The 21,705-nt window shown below is 50.3% G+C and overlaps 1 protein-coding gene across 2 annotated transcripts in view; it reads right to left on the minus strand.

Moving 5' to 3' along the window:
* Nucleotides 1–21,705, minus strand: part of SHQ1 (SHQ1, H/ACA ribonucleoprotein assembly factor) — a 186,502-nt gene that overhangs the window by 142,779 nt on the left and 22,018 nt on the right. Inside the window, exon 1 of one of the 2 annotated variants that reach the window (XM_088459758.1) lies at nucleotides 4,059–4,168. The exons of the other annotated variant lie outside the window; for it this stretch is intronic. The gene's annotated coding sequence lies outside the window, so the exon portion shown is untranslated. Of the gene's footprint in view, nucleotides 1–4,058; nucleotides 4,169–21,705 lie in introns of those variants that run through there. 2 annotated transcript variants of the gene reach the window in all.

The raw sequence follows: 21,705 nt of genomic DNA on the forward strand, positions 1-21,705 counted from the left end.
TTAACGGTAAAGCCAGCCGGCCCTTTACTTATGACACAGGCGCACGCTTGGCGCTACTTTGTTGATGCATGTGCGGCTACTGCGCACACAATTCACAAACACAGAAAAAATATTATTTTTTTTTGCACTTGGGGGGAGAACCCCTGATGGACAGAGCACCCCCTGGACAACACTACAGCACCCCTTTAGGACTGGGACACTGCACAGGACTTTGGAGTGGACACAGCCCCTATGGACAACAGCAGCACAGCACAACACAGCCAGCCCCTATGGACTTTGGAGGAGTGGACACAGCCCCTATGGACAATAGCAGCACAGCACAACACAGCCAGCCCCTATGGACTTTGGAGGAGTGGACACAGCCCCTATGGACAACAGCAGCGCAGCACAGCACAACACTACACTGCACTACACTACACTACACAGCCCAGCCAGCCCTAACTCCCACCCTCCCTCTTCACTGTCCACAGCCGAGTGAGAAAATGGCGCTGACGCGGGTACCTTATATAGAATCCAAAACCCGCGAGACCCGGAAGGCGGGATGATGACGTTTTGCCTCGATTTCAGATCCGAGTCAGGCGGGAAAAGTCGAGCCTGACTCGGATCGGCCTCGGATCTGGGGGCTCGGGGGCGTTCGGATTTCAGAAATCCGAACCCGCTCACCCCTACTAACAATACTATAAATATACCACCAGCACCAGACAACGCAACAGAATAACCTCTAGTATTCTGCCCTGGGTTACCACTTATTGTGTAACAATAGGCCATTGTGATGTCATCACACAGACACTAGCAGCAGCCATACAGGTAAATATTTGTATGAAATAAAGTATCTGACTATGATTAGAGGTAAGCAGGGGCAGAATAGCATAACGCCTATCTGCTCTAAGTTACAAAGCCCAAAAGGGGCAATATTTCAACCAAATTGGTCAGTTTTGCAGATTAGGGAGGGCGTATTTTGCTCTAATGTCACATATCTGAATGTTGTGCAGTGGATTAGGGATTGCCAAGCACCATAGTAAAGCATACTTGCCTACCCTCCCGATTCGGCCGGGAGCCTCCCGAAAATCGGGTGCCGCTCCCGGCCCCCCGGAAAGGTAGGCAAGTCTCCCGGCCCCAGCGACCCACCTGCATAAACCCCGGCAGCAGGGGGGGCCGATGACGCGATTTGCGCTGAATCGCGTCATCGTAGTCCCGCCCCCTGCATCACAATGCCGATATTAATGGCATTGTGATGCAGGGGGCGGGGCTACGATGACGTGATCGCGCTGTCACGCCCATGCCCCGCCCCCAATGGTGTGTCATCCTCATAGCCACGCCCCCTTTTCTCCCGCGACACGCCCCCTTTTGCCGAGAGACTTTCCCCTGTGATTGCCCGACAGCTCCCTCCCGGAAGGAGGGAGTTAAATGTCGGAAACCCTGTAGTAAAGTTATGGTAGGGGCCTGGTGATGCTGCTCCAGCCTCTTAGGACACACACTGTGCCTCAGAGGGCCAAATCAGGTGCCTTTTCTGATCATGTGCAGCACTGTATTGGCAGGGGCACATCTAGGCTTTCTGTCACCTGTGGAAAGACTCAGCCCATCCCCGCACAGAAAAATAAATATCTATAAGAGACGTGCACTATAAAGACAGTGATAGCTGCCATACAGAGCAGTATCGCGGAGACAGAGGCAGGTGAGGCAGCTGAGGCAGTTGCTTAGGGACCCCAACACATGGGAGACCATCACACATAGCTACATTACCAGTGTGGGGGGCATACGTGGCATACTGATGTAAACTGGGGATTCTGTGTGGGATAATGGAATCTTGGGGCACTACATTGTGTATAACACATTTGTGGTACTGGGAATATTTACACATAATAACATCGCCAGTATATCTTACTGACAATTTTATCAGTAGGGACCCACAAATATTTTTCTGGCCCCGCTAATTACCAGCAATGCATCACTGCTGTGACTACAAGAACAGATAACCCCACATTTGGGCAGTAACATACACCACAGGGGTGTATCTAGGGATCCGAGCGCCCTTGGCAAGGTAATGGACTGACGCCCCCCTCCCCCCATAATTTCAGGAAGTGCCCCCAGTAGTAGTCCCCTCTATACAGTGCCCCTAATAGTGGCCATCCCCCTATAGCGTTCCCCCAGTAGTAGCCCCCCCAATACAATGCCTCCAGTAGCAGCCGCCACCCCCATAACATGCCCCCAGTAGCGGCCTTCCCCTATACAGTGCCCCTTAGTAGTCACACTCTCCCCCTGTGCTGTGCCAGAAAAAAAAACACACACACACAGAAAAAAAAAATAGCAACTTACCTGATCCCCGCTCCTGCCGACGTCTGCCACTGTCCACTCCTCTGAGCCCACTCTCGCTCTGCACTATGGGATGGGAGAGACAGCATGACATCTCTCCCATTACCCGCTGCAGGGGGAGCGGAAGGCAGAGCTCATGAGTGAGCTCCAGACGGCTCCCTCCGTGGACGCAGCAGCCAATGAGAGCCTGCCTGACTCTCATTGGATGGCTGCTATAACAAACACACCGCCGCCGCTGGCAGCTGTGTGTTTGTTTGTTACTGTGTAGGGCAGACCGCTCTCACTGCGGTCTGCCCTACACTTGTGGGGCCCGGGGAACTAGCGGGGCTAGTTCAAGCCCCTGGGGTAGTCCACCCACTGGCTGCTGGTGGCATTGCCAGACGACAACCCCCCCCCTTTGGCCAGAGCCTCTGGCGAGTGCCATCCTGGCCAATGGGTAGGTACGCCCCTGATCAAGACTTCCGGCCGTGGCCTTTTTCTGTGGGGTATACTAATACTAATACACATAATAAGGTGGATAATCATTTTGCAGAGTTCCATAGATTCAATGGTGTTTGAGTTAGTCATACATGCCTACTCTTCTGATTTGGCCGGGAGCCTCCCGAAAATCGGGTGCCGCTCCCGGCCCCCCGGAAAAGTAGGCAGGTCTCCCGACTTCTCCAGTCCCCCCGCAATGTAGCGCTAAACCCCCGCTGCGGAGGGGCTGATGACGCGATTTGCGTCATCATAACCCCGCCCCCTGCCTCGCAATGCCGGAAATATCGGCATTGTGTAGCGGGGGCGGAGCCTAAATGACGCGATCGTGTGGCTCCGTCCCCAAACCCCGCCCCTAAACACTGGTAATGCATCAGGACACGCCCCTCTATAATGGCCCCGCCCCCCTGCTAAACCGACCTGGCTGCTTCCTCCCGGAGGAAGCAGCCAGGATGTAGGCAAGTATGGAGTTAGTAGTGGTGAGCTCATCTATGACCAATATATGTGACGTCCTGCTCTGACACTCGTTAGCAAGGAGATATTTATTACATCTGAGTCGCACTGTGCATGTGTCAAGTTTCACTACGGATTCGCACCGAGGATATATTTGCAAAGTGATTGACTGGCAGGGACCGTTTGTGGGCGGCAATGGGTGAGGGAGGGGGGGTCAGTCTGCGACTGAAATCCCAAACGCAGTAAAAATGGCTCCATAGCCTCAATGAGACTCCGCAATTGAAAGTTAAAAGACGGCACATTACACCTCTTCCCCCGTGTAGTGCAGGGGCTGTGCAGCCTATAGCTATAATGCACAGCCCCTGACCGTCCTCGGCCACAGCTCCAGTCCCTACGCGCCCAGCAACAGTTAAGTGGAAGCAACGTAATATTGATCCGACGCCCCTGGTTACTCAGAAGTAACCCTAATGTCCTGCAGAATGGCTGCCGGGAATGAGACGCTGGAGCCATTTTCACTGCATGTTGGATCGCAGTCGCAGACACGCCTCGAATACGATCGGAACATGCCTTTGTTTGTTTGAGTGGCCACCCCCCCACTGCCACCCACAAACGCTCCCTGCCTGTCAATCAGTTTACAAATAAAGCCTCACTACAAGCGTCAACGAAAATTAAGCTTGGCGCATTGCGCAGTGCGACTCGGATACATCCGCAGATTACAGATAATCGCTCAAACTGCGTAAACATCTGCATTACCTCCATCTCGGTATCAGGTCCAAAGTCCTGCTGTCCCTGCACTCTCATCATTAATTCATACTTGCCTAATTTTATATGGCATGGGCCAAGATGGCATGAATCTCATCATCAGAACTCGCATCGCCAAAATGGGGAGGAGGGATCTGGTAGGATGGATTACTCTCCCAGGAGTCTGGGTTTACTCCATACTTGCCTACCCACCCGATTTGGGTGGGTAGTCAAGCCTCCCGGTGGCCGCTGACCCATCCCCCCCCTGAATCGAGTCATCGTGGCCACGCCCCCTGCTTCACAATGCTGAAAATCTAATTGTGTATTGTGTAGTGGGGGCAGGGCCAAGATGACGTCATTCCATGTCCAAGCCCCCCGTTCCGCCCCCATTGCCAGGTAGTATTCCCGGCCGTGCCCCGCTCTACACACCCCTGCTTGTCCAACCGGGCTGTCCCCTCCGGGAGGGGGCTGCTAGAATGTCGGCATGCCTGGTTTACTCCCAATATTCAGAGACTAGGTAAATTTGCATTAATTTATGCCATAGATGAACAGTCTTTTAGGAGGAAAATAGAAACGTGTGTGTGCAGTGTGCTGGAATAAAGAGGGGTATACACTATAACTTTATTTAGCTGCTGCTGAGATACAGCCAGCCATGGACTGGTCAGAACTGGAAGGAAGGGGAAACGATAACACATGAAATGGTAACGTAACTGCTCCAAAATACACAAGAGGCAACCACGATAATAAACAGCTCACACCAACAGCAAAACAGAACAACAGCGCCGCCTGCTGGATACACAGAGAAAGGGGTGGTTCTAAAGAGATAGAAGGTTGGACTTTGATATATGCACCCCTGGAGATATGCTGAATTCTGCCACTTATTTGACTGAGCCTTGATGATCAGAATGGGGCAGGATGGAGGCATCCTAAGGAAGACCAAGTACAGTAAGTTTTTTGCGTAATTGCGAACACCTGCAGACCAAGTGTTAGGGCCCCTAACACTTGGTTGCTTTGCATTGTTGCTTATCAGGGTGTTATGGTCGCGAATGTAGCAACGTATATTATCCATGTCCTGTATTGTATTGTACTGTAAGTCACTGTAAATCAATCTGTTTGTTTATGTACTGTGTATGGCACTACGGAACACTTGTGGCGCCATATAAATAAATTATAAAAATAATAATAATATACGCCTGAGACAGTCTTAATTGTGGGTATTCTTGGGCAGTTGAAAATAGCGGATAATGATGGTGGGCACCGTCACTAGTGACCCGCTTGGGATTGAGCTATGCTCACAGTGATTGGTGCATTCGCCATTGCTGGGGCATAGATTATTTTTTGGTGCGCATGTTTAAGCAAATTTGTTTTTTTGTGGAGTTTTTTCAGCTATGTAAGAGAAGTTGTTGTAGTTAAATTGATGGGTATTATCATATACATTTGTTTCACATAAAATAAATGGTTTAACACTAGGCAGGGCTGCCATCAAAAATTGTGGGGCCGGGACTAACAAAATAGGCAGGGCCCCTGGGCCCCCCGCTACCGCTAAGTCTCATGAGTCATGACTTATCTTATTGCCTTGAAGAATGCGCCTTCCTTCTGGCTTCTTCTCCTCCTCCTCCTTCTCCTCATGCGTCGCGGCTCCTCCTTCCTTCCAGCAGCGTAGAGTGATGTCATGAAGTCACGCGTGCCGACTCCAAAGGGGGAAAAAAATGATTGAACAAGGGCAGGGGCAAACACAGGAATTTTTTTTTTTTTTGGGGGGGGGGGGGGGGGGGTTGTTTTTAATATACACATATATATACATAACACACATACATACACACTAACACATATACAGTATACACACACTAACACATGTACAGTATACATACACAACATATATACACACTAACATACATACACATACTGTATATACACTCTAACACATACATACACACTAACACATACGCAATGACGCAATTCCTTGCCGCATTGGCTCCCACCCCATTGCAATCATAGACTGAAGGAGGAATCGGTCCATCAGCGGGGGTTCCCAGGTTGGAGCAGGCCTTCCTCCTATAACTCAATCGAGTAGCGCGGGCCCCCTCCCATTCTGCCAGTGTTTGACCGTTTGAACGCCGTTACATGGGTGTGCACAAATTAGCCCTTACAACCTCCTACGCAGCATGAGAACCCTCTGCGAGTCAGGAAAGCCGCCGAGCCTGTGGCTGGTCACACCTACCGCAAGGGCAAGATGGCCGTTCGATGTGCGTCGATGTTACCGATATTTACGCAGATAAGTTACATTGTACGCATGTAAATAGGCAGCAGTGGGCGTCCTTATGCTCGGGTGATCTTTGGAACCATTAGCATATTTTTGCAGTTGCGTTGTGTAGGAAATCAGTAGGCGAGGTAGGAGAACGAAGAACAGTGGACGGTGTCAGAGAAACTAATGGTCTGAAGGGTGCGGAGTAGGAACGGCTGATCCACGGTGTCATAGGCCGCAGAGAGATCCAGGAGGATGAACAAGGAAAAGTGGCCACTGGATATGGCCGATAAAAGATCATTGGTGACTTTGGCCAGGTCAGTTTCAGTGGAGTGGAGGAGGTGGAAGCCATATTGGAGGAGATTAAGGATAAAGGGCCTGATTCAGAGCCGCTCATAAGCGGCCGCTTGTTCGCTCCGAGCGATGTTTGCCCAACTGCGCATGCGTACGGATCGTAATACGCATGCGCGAACCAGTCAGTGCGGCCGAAAATCGTTTGTTCGCTAAATAGCGAATGCCTGCTATTTTGAGTGACAGAATGAGGCGTATGTGGGTGGTAACAGGGGAAGGTGCTTGAAAACGGGGAGTGGAGATCCGAACGCAGGCGTGCTTAAAGGTCAAAACGGGCGTTTTATGGGTGTGCATAATTAATACAGCAGCGTCATTGACCACGTCACTGGGTTATTTTATAGCCAGAACTGCTCGCAATATTGTGGTAGCAAAAACAAACCACAAGAATAGCGAGCAGTTCATACGCTGGTCGATGTACTCGATTAATCTAATAAATAGCGGACATGACGTAGGATGCGAGCGGCCAGGGGGCGTATTTTTTCAAAAAACGACCGCAAGTTTTGTTTGCTCGTTCAGACATAGCGGCGTGAACAGACCGCAAAGAGCGAACTGTTCATTTGAATAGCCACCTCTATTTTCTGGACGAACGACCGCAAATAGCGTCCGGCTCTGAATGAGGCCCAAAGTTGCCAGAGAGGCAGCAGGTGAGACAGTTGTAGACAAGCCGCTTGAGTATATAAGTGTCAAATGGGAGAAGAGAGATGGGGTGGTGATTAGAAAGTGGGGAGGGGTCAATAACCCAGATTCCTGCTCATATATTGTATTATATTTTTTTCATTCTTCATATGTATAATGTACATTTTATTTTGCTGTTCAATAAACAGATTAAAAAAAATAAAAATGGGGATGGGTCAACGTTGAGGGATGAGGGGAAGATGCTGGTATCCGGACTTTAGATAGACAGTCGAAAGGTCGACAGTGTCTAGATAGACACCAGGGGCCAAATGTAATAGGGTGAGAGTTTAGAAAATGTGAGAGTTTAGCAGTAACCTCTCACATTGGTCGAGTTTTATCTTCAAAATGGGAAAACATCTGGATGAGTTTAAATTGTGAGAGTTTTTTTAGCCTAAAAACATGCGAGTTTGCTCTGTTCTCGGACTCTATTACAATGGCCGAGTTTAAAAAGTTACTGCTAAACTCTCTCATTTTCTAAACTCTCACCCTATTACATTTGGCCCCAGATGTTAGACAGTCAATAGGTCGACAGGGACAAAAGGTTGACACAGTAAAGGGCGACATGGGAGAAGGTCAACAGTACAAATGGTCGACATGACCAAAATGTCAACATGAAAATGGTCGACACGCAAATAGTCAACACTTTTTTTTTAAGGGTTAGGCACTTGGAGGGATGGTTAGGGTAAGGCACCAGGAGGAAGGGTTAGGGTTAGGCACCAAGAGGTGAAGATTAGGGTTAGAAAACAAAAAAAAGTGTTGACAATTTTTGTGTCAACCTTTTTACCATTGTATCTGTTGACCTACCATGTCAACATTTACTGTGTTGACCTTTTGTCCCTGACAACCTGTTGTCCCTGTCGACCTATTGACTGTCTAACATCTGCTGTCTATCTATACACTGTCAACCTTTTTACTGTCTATTTCTTATACCATAACCGAGATGCCAGTGGAAAGGCATAGATTGAAGATGTCAGCAAGGTGGGAGCAGGTAGTGGAGGAGAGGAAGCAAAGGAGGCGAGAGGGGATGGGATCCAGGGGGGCAGGTAGTGGGAGGGAGGATAAGATACAGGAATGGACTTCGTTGCCCATGGTGGGGCGTAAGGAGCACAAGTCCGGCAAGGAACGAGACTTCCTCCAGTGGCGTTCTGCAGCATGAGAGCATTTTTGACGGAACCAGGTGAATTTGGAGTACCATGGTTGTGATCTGGAACGGCCAAGGGGGACAGGAGATGGGGGTAGCAAAGTGGAGAGCAGAGGTGAGGATGAGTTGTAGAAGGAGCATCCTGGTTGGTGCAAGCGAGAGTGGATAGAGGGGAGAGGAAATTATCGAGCGAGCAGGACAGGGTAGCGGGATCAAGAACAACAAGATTGCGTCTTGAGAGTAGATTCGGGCGTGGGGATGGGTGGCAGAGATGAGTAGAGAGGGAAGGAGAGTAGTTGGTGGTCAGAGAGTGTGAAGTGAGATTTAGAGAAGTTAGAGAGAGCACAAAGAAGGGAGAAGACAAGGTCAAGGGATAACATCCTGGGTACCCGGTGTTGAGAGTCAGAAATACAGTATATATTAGTATTACCCATTTATCACTCTATGAATAGACGTCTCTCACACTATGTTATATAAAGGCATGACTAAGGAAAGGGGGGGTGTAATAAAACACTTATGTTCAAGTGACTTTTTTTCTACAGCAGGTGACAAAAGTTACGTTTTTAGTTACATCTTTCGAATGAAACATCGCCAAGTCACGGGATTACCCTTGTTTTACTCAGCAAAAAAGAGCCGTACCAGCTATATTTTCTTTTCATAAAACATAATACTTCCCCTTTAATCCCTCGGCCGTGCCATTCTGGCATCAATAATATGCACCATATGTAATAAAGACAACGTATTGAGAAAGGATAAAGGTTCACATTGAGCATGGAAAGTAATCCTGCATCTTAAATGCATTTGTGACTTTATATCCTGTGATTTGATATTTCCAAGATTAATTTCAAACTAAAAAAAAAAAAAACACACAGTAATAAATCCACTTAAGAGCCAAATGTCGAACTGAAACTACGGTTCACTCCAGGTTACTGTCGTTTAGAAGCAGATCACAGTCATATTTCTGTCAGGCACGGGCTTCTGGGAATAATTTACTGCAGGATTCATTTTGGGCCTCCACAAAGACGTTCAGATATTTATCATTACCAGTGAGGAGAATAAATATAAATATATGCACATGTAGATATCCAGATATGTAGTGTGCACCTATTGCTTCTTATAAGCTTAGAGATGTGATGCAGGCAGAGACAGCTGCTGAACCGCGTTGTCCGCCCCACGCTGCTCCACAAACTATTTGAGCTGCAAAAATCTTCTTAAAGTACTTTAAGCAATCCAGATGTTTCTGGTATTCATATTTCTGTGTTAAAGCCAAAAAAGCTTCCCGCCTGCGCACAGGTTTTTATTGTTTTCTTTTTATGTGCTTGTTTCGGGTTTCACGGTTCACTCAAGGGCCAAGTGTGGTCTAATGCCATCTGAATTTGTAGGTGATTCCTTATGAATATATATATATATATGTCAGGGGCATTTCTAGAGAGGAGGGGGCCCGTGTGCAGTCTCCGTCACGGGCTCCCTTCTCTCCGTCCGGCTACGCACTGAGCAGTGTGCCCAGAGTCTATAGCGCATACACAGGTCACCGGGAAAATGGCTGTGGCGGGCATTTTCCTGATGTTTTTCCAGATGCAGACACCGGAGCTGACAAGGGCCCGATTCATTACGGATTGCAATTGCAACCACGTGCGCAGATCGGTCGATGGTGCGTACTGTGCATGCGTATGCATCGCAGTGCGCGTGTTAGCATTGCGATCGCCCAGCGATCACCCATACAGAAAGAAACCCATCGCAGAGTGAGTGACGGGAGATCAGCGTTTGGGGATGGTGACGGGGGGAGTGGTTAGAGAAACGCAGGCGTTCCAATCCATTTGAACGTCATTGCATGGGCGTGCATAAATTAGCCACTGCGACGGCATACGCAGCTTGAGTACTCACTGCGTACAACAAGGTTAGCAAATTCTGAGTAAGGTCAGACCCAGGGCCGAATTAAGGTCTGTGGGGGCCCCTGGGCAACAATCATATGGGGGCCCCTATTAATTATGGATGATATAGGAGTGCCCCATAGCAGTGCCCCCAGAAGTAGTGCCCATGTAGTAGTGCCCTCAATAATAATGCCCAGCAGTAGTGTCCACAGCAGTAGTGCCCTCAGTAGTAGTGCCCCCAGATGTAGTTCCCCCTGTAGCAATGCCCCCATATGTAGTGCCCCATGTAGCAGTGCCAACTGTAGCAATGCCCCCATATGTAGTGCCCCCTGTAGCAATGCCCCCAGATGTAGTTCCCCCTGTAGCAATGCCCCCATATGTAGTGCTCCCTGTAGCAATGCCCCCAGATGTAGTGCCCCCAGTAGCAATACCCCCAGATGTTGTGGCAGCAGTTGTAGTGGCCCCAAATGTAATGCCCCCAGTAGCCATGCCCCCAGATGTAGTGCCCACAGTAGCAATGCCCCCAGATGTAGTGCCCGCAGTAGTAGGGGCCCTAGTAGTGAAGCCGCTTATACTGAAAAAAAAAAGGAAAAAAAAAAAACATTATACTTACCTTAAGCTCCGCTCAGGTATGAGCTCTGGCCTCCGGCTGGCACTGCGGGGAGGGAGCCGAGTGTCCGCTGTCAACAAAATCTCAGGGCGCCCGGCTAATGGGGCCTTCCTGCGGCCCCTGGGTTAGGTGGGCCGGAGGAGGCTGAACTGGTTCCGTCTCCTGTTCTGGCCCACTTTAATCCCTGGCGGGTGTGGGGGCCCTTGATGTGTGGGGGCCCACGGACGACCGCCCCTGCCACCCCCCCCCTTTAATCCGGCCCTGCTGTAATTCTGCGTGAGGGACCAATGTTACTCAGTGCTACCGGTGTATACGCAGGACTGCAAGGTATTACGAATGTGAGATAGCGGTAGTGGGCGTCTCTATACTGGCTGTGCGACGGCTTTGCGATTGCAGTCATTAGCATATTTTCGCAGCAGGCCTGCATGCGCAATCGCAGCCGCGATCGCAATAGTGATCCGTAGTGAATCAGGCCCAATGATCCCTATGGCTACATGCATTTTCTGAAAAGTATCAGTGTCGTTTCATCAACACGTAGATCTTACTGACTGCTTTGGGGCCTGTTAACATTTGGATGTAAAGCTGGCCACAGATCTGCACACGATGAGCCGATGTGTACGATTTCCCTTGAAACTCTCCCCGGCAGCTCTGCATACGATCTCCACACGATCTGCACACGATTTGGTGTCCAATCTTCAAACGATCTCTCCTGCATCCAGACTTTCACAGTGCAACGTGTCCTAGATCGTCACATCTGCCCTACTGCACGGCAGATCTGATGATGCGATGTTCGACCAGCGGGGACGCACATCGCATCGTGAGTGGGGACTCACGATTTACTCTCAATTTGGCCATATTTTACACGATCTGTTGTTCCAATGTGTTGGAATCGGTCAGATCGGGTAAAATATCGCTATGTGTGTGGCCAGCATAAGTCAGATTTATGACACGCCCCTCAGATGTAGCAGTACACGCCCACTTTACCGCCGCACTCATAGGTGCTGCTTTCAAAGTCTCTCTGAAACGCTTTTAGTAGGCAAGTATGCGTTTATTTATTTTAGGTATCTAAAAGATGGCAAGAGCGATGCTGTGAAAACAATGGTAATCTTATATTACCGCTGTTTATTAAAAGCAGAAAGGTGACATAACCCCTTTAGCGAGCGCTAAAGGGGTTATGCTTCGTTAGTAAATGAAGCTCTAGATCTGTCAAATTAGTCAACAGTAAACCTCTACACTCCATCCTTGCCTACCGGTTTGGCTGCTACCCCCCGCAGCCTCCCGTAGTTACCTGTCAAAGTGGGCGGTGCGGAGGGGTCCAATGATGCATTATACAGCGAGGCCCCTGCACCGCCCCCTGAAGTGTCGAAGGGGGCAGCCAGAAAGTCGGCAAGCATGCTACACTTCCAAGGTGTTGGGTGAATACATCCTAAATTAGTAAGTGGCCCTCTTCCAAGTCCAAACAAAAACTCTGATTTTCCCTCTGAAAAAGTCTGAAAATGTAGCAGCCAATCACACATCATACTGCAGATTTAAAGAAAAATCATATAGAAAACTAGATAATTTGGGATAAAGTTGCAGGCCCGGTAACCATGTGGAAACGCTAGTTTCTGCATTTTTAAGTTACCAGATCATTCATCATTAGGGGTCCCCCGGTATTCAGCAAACTCCGAAAAGTGAAAGTTTCCGAGTTTGCTGCCAAGAACATACGCCATCACTACCTCCCGGCGGCTTTGCGCATGCCTGACCCAAGGTCCCGCAAGCATTACCGGGACGACGGGGAGCAGGTAAGTAACAGTACAGAAGTAGCTGCGATACTTTCCATGGGGACAACTGCTTTTTGGAACAGTTGTCCCCTCACCGGAGCAAGTATCCCTCGCAGCGAGTTCAAAACTTCATCATCAAAGGCCATATGGCCTTCGATGATGAATAGGCCCCTAACACCCTAAAACAGCACTGTGTGTAGACCATAACAAGGCTCTCGAGCTGATGTGAGAGAGCCAGAGAGCCAAGTTTGCACTAGACCGAGGCAAATGATAAGCAGATTCGGGGAAGACTTCCCAACATCGCCCCCTTGTGAGTATCATGCAGACTATAGGGATGTAACTTCTGTGTATTTGTTACAGGTAAACCTAAATTGGACACTATTACAATTATCTGGACAATTTCAGCATTATCTAGACATATTGTTATAATGCCAATTATAGTAATTTTGAGGTAACTTTCTCGGCTAGTTTTACCCTGGGTAAATCCCTTCAGGTAAGAGTGATAGAGATGAGGCTTGTTGAGAGGAAGTTCTGTAAAATGCAGGGCCGGATTACTAATGGGGCGGGTGGAGCTGCAGCTCCAAGCCCACTATGAAATAGGCCCACAGTATCCCGGCAGTGCACTGCAGACAGTGCTGACAGGAAAAAAAAATCCCTGTTTACAGTGCCTGCACTGTACTGAATCCGACAGCACGCTGTCTGCACTGCAGTGTGTGAGGATCCGTACAGTACACCATAAACACGGGCGGATGATTCACCCCCCCTCCCATGCAGGGCCGGATTTCCCACTAGGCAACCTAGGCGCTCGCTTAGGGCCCAGCGGGACCCAAGGGGCCCGTGGACGGGCCCCTCTGCCCCAAGAAATCCGCCCGATAAAAGTGCTCCCAGCGGAGCACTGCACAAGTACCGCGTGACGTCATGACGTCACGCGGTCCCGCCTACACTCCTGGAGAGTTCTGCGCCGCCGTCTGCAGTGCACTGCACAGTGCTCTCTCGGAGAGTGACTGTGTGTGTGCCTGCACATTACACAAAGGTCTCCGACGTCACCTGGACCGCTTCTGTGGCCCGCCGGTCAGTCCCAGGTGCTGCGACTACCTCCGGCCGCGGCCCGCCCCAGCAGGATCTTTGGCCACACTGACAGGCCCTCCGCCCACCAGCAGCATCAATCATCAGCAGCACCCAGCAAGGCCGCAGAACAGAGGGACAGGCACGGAAGATCTCAGGCCAGGAACTACAGTACTAAGCACAGCAGCCAGGCAGGTAGGGAATTATCGAGTCTGCAATGAGCTGCAAGAAACTGTAACAAAGGTGCATATATCACAGTATGTGTCACTAGGGCAAGATACACATATTCATATCATAAATACACTATAAATATATAGTATATATATATATATATATATATTTATAGTGTGTATATGATATGTGTAACTTGCCCTAGTGACACCTACTGTGATATATGCACAGTTTTTACAATGTCAGTAGATGATTATATATATTTATATATATATATAGCAACTGGAAGGCGGCGCTCGGAAAACATCAATCGAACACAGGCAGTTTAAACTGATTGATGTTTCCCGAGTGCTGCCTTCCAGTTGCTGTATTTTGGATCCTTTTTGCAGGATACCTAGGATATCAGTATCGTATTCAAGTTAGGTGGAGTGCTGTCTTTTTTGTACTTGTGTATGTATATATATATATATATATATACGTAACACCTTCCACCATCCCCTGGCACCTTCCTCTGCTTCCAGCCCCTGCCACCTTCTACCCAACCCCCATCACCATCCTTTGCCCCCAGCCTCCTTCACCTTTCTCCGTCACCAGGAACCATCTGCTTCCAGCCTCTGTCACCTTCTGCCCCATCACCTTCCTCTGCCCTCAGCCTCCCTCATCTTCCTCTGCCCCCTTCACCTTCCTCTGCTTCCAGCCCCTGTCACCTTCTGCCCCAGCCCCCATCACCTTCCTCTAGCCCAGCCTCCTTCATATTTTGCCCCCTTCACTTTACTCTACGTACAGCCCCTGTCATCACTTCACACCCCAAACCGCACTTTTTTTTTTCACCACTTCACACCGCCGGTGCCCCCTTCCTCCTACCGCCACTCCCTTCAGTCATGTATAGTATAGTATATGTAATAAATCACAATGCAGGACATCTCACAGAAATCTCCCGCACAGTGCTAATTAGCGCTGCAGAATGCAGTCCCCTTTATTATCAAGTGGGACTACAATCTGACCCCTATGTACTAAACTCCAAAAAGCAAAGCTTTTCGGAGTTTAGTCCTAGTAGTTTACACCATCTTCAGATGGTGTAAGCTACTGTAAGCCTATGGAGGCTCTAGGGGCAGGAGAGCTTTAGATCTCTCCCCCGCAGCCCCCAGAAGGCTTTGGAAACTGACACTGTGTGCATGCGCAGTGCCAGCTTCTCTGGGAGAAGTCTTTCACTTTTGTGAAAGACTTCTACAATTTGCCGGGGATATATCTCGCAGGGACAATGGTTACCGCAACTAATGTCTCTGTATGTTGCCCTTTGTATACGGTGGGAATATTTTCATTAAAAAGCTTTGAATAGTTGAATATAAGGAGGAAAAACAAAAAAAAATATGTAAGGGGCATGAATCAGGAACTCACATATAGTGTTTTGGATTGTTTGAGGGAGGGGGGCCCCAGACTGGTATCTAGCCTAGGGCCCCATGAGGTCTAAATCCGGCTCTGCTCCCATGCCAACATCGGCAGTCTGAAGCTCTGCCCCAAGACAGCCTAAAGCTCCGCCCCTAGCCACCCAACTATCCTTCTTGCAGTCAAAGCTCCGCCCCCTTGCTCCCAAAGCTCCGCCCCCAGGTCCTGCTTAAGCAACCCAGCCTGTGTCCCCTGGTTCACTAGAAGCTAGAGTACCCGCTGAAGCCCTGCCTTTTCACCCCCCCCCCACCCACCAGTCATTCCTGGAAACTGGCTTGACAACTGGGAGCTGGCCCTGAAAATTATGAGATTATCGTGGAGCGCAGAGGCTGAGCTGACTTGCACAGGATGAAAGATAGTTGTCACCAGCTGAAAACAGCATGCACAACCAGGTCAGTTCAATGTCTGCCACCTATAATGTATTGTATGTGTTTATTTATGTATATGTGTGTGAGTGTATCTATGTATGTATACATGGGCAGTGGCGTAACTAGGGTATTTGGAGCCCAGGGCAAATTTGAAAACGGAACCATCCCCACCCATCCCCCTCCCCCCCCGAGGCGCGCATTGAAAAATGGACCTGGCCACTGAAAAATGGGGCGTGTCAACATGATACACACCCCTTTCTTGTTACTGGGAACATTTCTCTCCATTTGCACCTTAATGCAGTGCCCCTTATACAGTCCCCACCCTATGCAGTGCCCCTAGTAGTGGTCCCCCTTATGCAGGCCCCCAGTATTGGTCCCCCATATGCAGTGCCCCTTACACAGTGCCCCCTGTAGTGGTCCCCATTATGCAGCCCCCCATTAGTGCCCCTTATACAGTGCCCCCAGTAGTTGTCCCCCTTATGCAGTGCCCCCTGTAGTGGTTCTCCCTTTTCAGTGCCCCCTGTAGTGGACTCCCCTGTGCAGTGCCCCCAGTAGTGAGCCCCTTATATAGTGCCCCCAGTAGTAGTCCCTCCTATACTGTGCCCTTTATATAGTTCCCCCAGTAGGAGTACCCCTTGATGCAGTGCCCCCTGTAGTAGTCCCCAGTAGTGGTCCCCCACGATGCAGTGCCCACAGTAGTATCCCCCCCAGTAGTGGTCCCCCCTTGAAGCAGTGCCCTCAGTAGTATCCCCCCCAGTAGTATCCCCCCAGTAGTGGTTTCTCCCCCCCGAGGCAGTGCCCCAGTAGTATCCCCCTCAGTAGTTTTCCCCAGTAGTGGTCCCCCCCCGAAGCAGTGCCCCCAGTAGTATCCCCCTCCCAGTAGTAGTCCCCAGTACTGGTCCCACCCCACCTGAAGCAGTGCCCACAGTAGTATCCCCCCAGTAGTGCCCCCAGTAGTAGTCCCCTTCTTTGTAATAGAGCGCTTCCCGCCCCCGAAATACACACTACAATGAAACAAAACAAAAATTCTTACCTGTATCCACGCTCCTGCTCCCGCCGTCGTCCGCACGTCCATCCTCCCGGGCCGGGCCGCTCTGCATTATGGGAGAGACGTCATGACATCATGACGTTTCTCCCAATACCACTGCAGGAGCCGGACGGAAGCCCAGCTCTTGAAGTGGGCGCGCAGCAGTCAATGAGACTCTATCTGACTCTCATTGGCTGCTGATTAACACACACATCACCGCCAGTGCTGGCGGCGATGTGTGTGTTATGCACAGTCTGAGCCCGCCTGCCACCCACCTCCTGGCGCTATTGGGCAAGCGCTCAGGGGGAGGGAAGGGGCTCAGCTGTGCAGCACAGGACCGGCGCTGGAAGCCTAGCGCCGGTCCTGTGTAAATGTGTAGCGCTGACCACACTCACTGCGGTTGGCGCTACACTGGCTAACTAGGGCGGGCCAGTACCGTGGCCGGTGGCGCCCCCCCCGCGCCGCCGGTCCCACGGCGCCCAGGGCACGCACCCCGCTCACCCTGCCCTAGTTACAAGAGTCGGCCCGTGTGAAGGGAGTGTGCTCTAATAGCAGTAGGCCATGCCCCATTAAGATAAATAAAATAAAAAAACATTGTTGGCGCTGCGTGTTGGGGGCGCTGTGAGCCCCTTAGCACAGCGCATATCTGCTCACAGGATGTTGGCCCAACCCCACAGGCAGAGGAGACTACTGCTGCGGCAAGCAATCTCCCTTTGCAGCCCAGCACACAACAGCATGTGCTGGGCTGCTCAGCAGACAGGAAGGAGGGCATACCCTCCAACTATACCGTTTCAGCCGGTACAGTACCGTTTTTTAATGGTCTGTACCGGCAACAGGGGCTGTACCGTTTTGTACCGGGTTGGTACAATCACCCGATTTCTTAAGCAGCGCTGCTGGGACACAGGACTCCCGCAGCGCTGCTGAGTGACAGCCGGCTATTCTTCAGTCCTCCTTCCTCCTCTAAAGTTTGCCCTGACCGTCGCTAGCGCCTGTATATAGAACTTGCAGTATAACACTTATACTGCAAGTTTTAAACCAGCCAGCGCCGATGCCTCCAGCCCCGTGGACACGCCCCTTTATCTGTGGCCACGCCCCCCATGTACCGGGTTCATACTCTAAAATGTTGGAGGGTATGGGAGGGGGCGGTGCCGTACCCGGGTACCTGCCCCCTCCCCCCCCCCCCCCCCTTGGCGCCCCTGGCTGCTACATCACCTTCAGGCAGTTATGTTGGCCTCCTGCTCTGGCTCTGCTTCACTAAAGCAGTGTATATCTGTGTTGACACGCTGGCTGCGATGCACACAGTATGGAGCAGTGGTGTTTCTAGAGAGGAGGGGGCCCGTGTGCAGTCTCCGACACAGGCCCCCTCCTCTCGTCTGGTGGCCAGCTTCGCAATGAGCGGTGCACGCCCAGTGCCGCACTTATAGACTCTGGGCACTAGAGTGTGCCCAGAGTCTATAGCGCATACACAGGTCACCGGGAAAATGGCTGCGGCGGCCATTTTCCAGTCGTTTTTACAGGCATGGACTCCGGAGAGGTTAGTTTTATGGGTGCAGGGTGTACGGTGCGGCCCGCACACCCTGCCCCCATTATAGATACTTCCCTGGTATGGAGGGAGGTAGGAGTGAAGGATGGGGGAGATAGGAGGATGCAGGGCTGTGCTGTATTATAGATATAGGGCCTGATTCATGGTCAGATGCAGATGAGAGATCCCACACAGTTTTTCGATCAGAAAACTGCAGATGCACAGGATCCATTCTGCACATGTGCAGAACAGGCTCTGCGATATCACTCACACATCCCCCAAGGGATCTGATTTACATGCTGCGGCATTTGGGAAGGTGGACTGTGGGCATGTCGGTCACTGTAACACTCTCTACTTTATATACAATATATATATATATATATATATATATATATATAATATAATATATATATTCTTTTTATGTATTGTATACCTTGACAAAGGGGCGTCACGGCCCCGAAACGTTGGATTTTTATGAATACATATCGTTAACTACTACAAACCCGGAGTTCCGCTGTTTTTCTTATTGTATGCTACAGTTTCACGGAGGGCACCCGGGTCCAGTGTCCCATTTGGTGGAGTGCCGGGCTATTCGTTCAGTATATATACAGTATATATATATATATATATATATATATATATATATATATATATTATAGAATTCCTCTGCCTCTCACACAAGGACATCTAATAGAAAAGATCACATAACTGCTCCTGCAGGTAATAGTATAATTGATTTTGAATTTCTTCTCAGAGTGCGGATGTACAAAAGTATTCCCCATCTCCAAATATTCATCCGTGACACCTCACACACCCTTTCTTGTATGATAGAAAATTTGTATTTTCCACCACCTTCCAGAGAGAGAGATTTTTATGGGCCACCACATCACCAATATTTTGATTACGTCCGCAGCAAGGTAACAACCTCAAATCTACCAGGTTGTTACCCTGCTACAGACGCGGAAAAAGTTAACCATCGTCACCATGGTCCATCATTGCCATTATTTTTTTCAAACAACAGCTAAATAGACAGTTAATTTATTAATTTACTGCGGTGGTTAGGAATATGGGATGGACACTTATAGAAGTATGCCAATGTCAGTGAACAATTTAGATATTTTTTCTTTTCTTGTTAATCTAAACTATTGTAGCAGTCCAGGAAAGGTAGACCATACAGTTCACACTCTTCACAATTTTTTTTTCTTGTTATAGTTCCACTATTAAGTGGGTGAAGGTAAATGCCACCTATGCCCTCCATGGAGATAGTCACATACACTGTGTAGACCACATCCACACACTATGCATGCCCCCACATCATTAGTCCCACTGCTACAGCTCTTGTCACACTCCCCTGCAGCAGCACACAATAGGCCCTTCATAAATTTCAGCTCCAGGCCCATGTGGACCTTAATCTGGCTCTGAAAATTAGAATATATGTAAAACCACATCTGCCTGTATGATAACATGACACAACCCATACCGTCATCACGTACATTGCGCGTGTTTACTGCCGGTCTACATCAGGGTTGCCTACCCTCCCGATTCGGAGGGAGCCTCCCGATAAACGGGTGCAGCTCCCGCCCCCCCGGAAAGGCAGGCAAGCCTCCCGCCTGCCGCCGATCCCCCGACCCCATTACCTGATTAACCCCAGCAGCGGGGGGCCGCTGACGCGATTCGCGTCATTTTGGCCCCGCCCCCTGCTTCGCAATGCCTTTTTTTCTGCATTGTGTAGCGGGGGCGGGGCTAAAATTACGCGATCGCGTGGTCCCGCCCCCTGTCACACCCGCAAACCGACCTCAGCTCCTTTGGACCCGTCCCCTTTTGCCGGCCACGCCCCCTGTTCTGCCGATCTGCCTGCTCCCTCCCGGAAGGAGCAGCCAGATTGTCGGCAAATATGGTCTACATGCTATTGCTGGCAGTTGCGCTACTTATAACAACTAAACCAGGCATGGGAACGAACTAGCTCCTCCCGCTCAGGGGTGGGCAATGCCCGGCAATGAAATCAGTTCCTGACAGGGCGGCCGCAGACATATATTACATTTACATTCAGGCAGGATCAGATATCTGGCTAATGGGTGGCCCGAAGTCGGTGCACCCCTGGACCACCCCTTGGTTTCGCCCTGCCAGGACCGCCCATGACAACGCTGCACTGGATGCCATAGCCTGCCTGTCGCAGGCACAGCAAGTGCAGTTGTAAGGGCGCTAAGAAAGCAGGCGCCTCTCCAGCCCGGCAACCCCCTGCAATGCTTATCCCGCGGACTGCATTGCGCCGGACCTTAATACATTGCGCAGGTTGTGAATCTGGAGGACAGCCGTGGAAAATGTAGACAAAAGATCATCTCAAAGAAGTTAGGCAGTAAAGTCATACAAAAGCATAAATTAGGAACGGAGGGTTGGGTAAACGATCCTGGTGCTGATGATGCCGGGGGTCAGAATCTCGGCAGTGTAATCCTGATGGTGGAAATCAAGACACATTCAGGTAAGTATTCTAACCATTCTCCTTACCCTGCCCCAAACCCACCTTTCCCGCAGTCTAACCCTCCCCTCCTGCAGCCTAACCCTAACCGCCCTCCCCCCCTCGCAGCCTAACCCTAACCGTCCCTTTCCGCAGCAAATTCCCCCCTCCCCCCTAGTGCCTAACCCTAAATTGTCAGGATTCCGACACTGGGATTTTGTCTGCCAACTATGGGCCTGATTCAGACCCGCTCGCAAGTGCTATGCTCTTGCAAGCGGGTCGATGGTTGTGCATTGCGCAGTGTGCGCAATGCACGTGCACAAGCCCTGTAGTGAGTGAGAAATTCACTCGCTCCAGGGCTCACTACAAACAGGGCGGCTGTTGATGTTGATCGACAGCTCGCCTCGTTTTGTAGGCGGGGTGGGGGGGGGTGTGGCTGGACAAACGGAGGTGTTTCTGAAGGAACACCTGCCGTTTGGGGGCGGCCCTACTGACATCACGAGTGATGTCAATAGTGAGCTTCCGGCTCTATTAGAGCCGGAAGCTCACTGGGGCTTGCGGCAGACGAGACCCTACCACAAGGGTCTCGTCGCAAGCCTGATGGTTGCGATGGTCACGACCATCGCGACCGTCACCTGGCCGCTCGCTAAAGCTGTGGGTGGTCATCCACAGCTTAGCGAGCGGCCAGGAGGCCAGCTAAAATTTAAAAAAAGGGGCCGCCCTGATTCAGAGCGAGCGCTCACTATTTGCGAGCGGCTCTGAATCAGGGCCTATGTCTGCGTTGGGATGGTAACTATATCCCGAACAGGGTACAAAACGATATGCTGCTGTTTGTATGTCCCAGTGGGCACTGCCCATTCAGTAATCATGAAGTGGAAGCTACATCAACCCACCTAGATTCTGCCTAGAGTACTGTTGTCCGGCACACACAGATATGTCACTTTGTATTAGACACATTGGGCCTGATTCAGCATGGATCGCTAAGCGCTTATACGCATGCAATGCAGTTGCTAA

The sequence above is a fragment of the Taudactylus pleione genome, unplaced genomic scaffold (assembly GCF_031769625.1).
Source record: "Taudactylus pleione unplaced genomic scaffold, aTauple2 ptg000934l, whole genome shotgun sequence".
Lineage (NCBI taxonomy): Eukaryota > Metazoa > Chordata > Amphibia > Anura > Myobatrachidae > Taudactylus > Taudactylus pleione.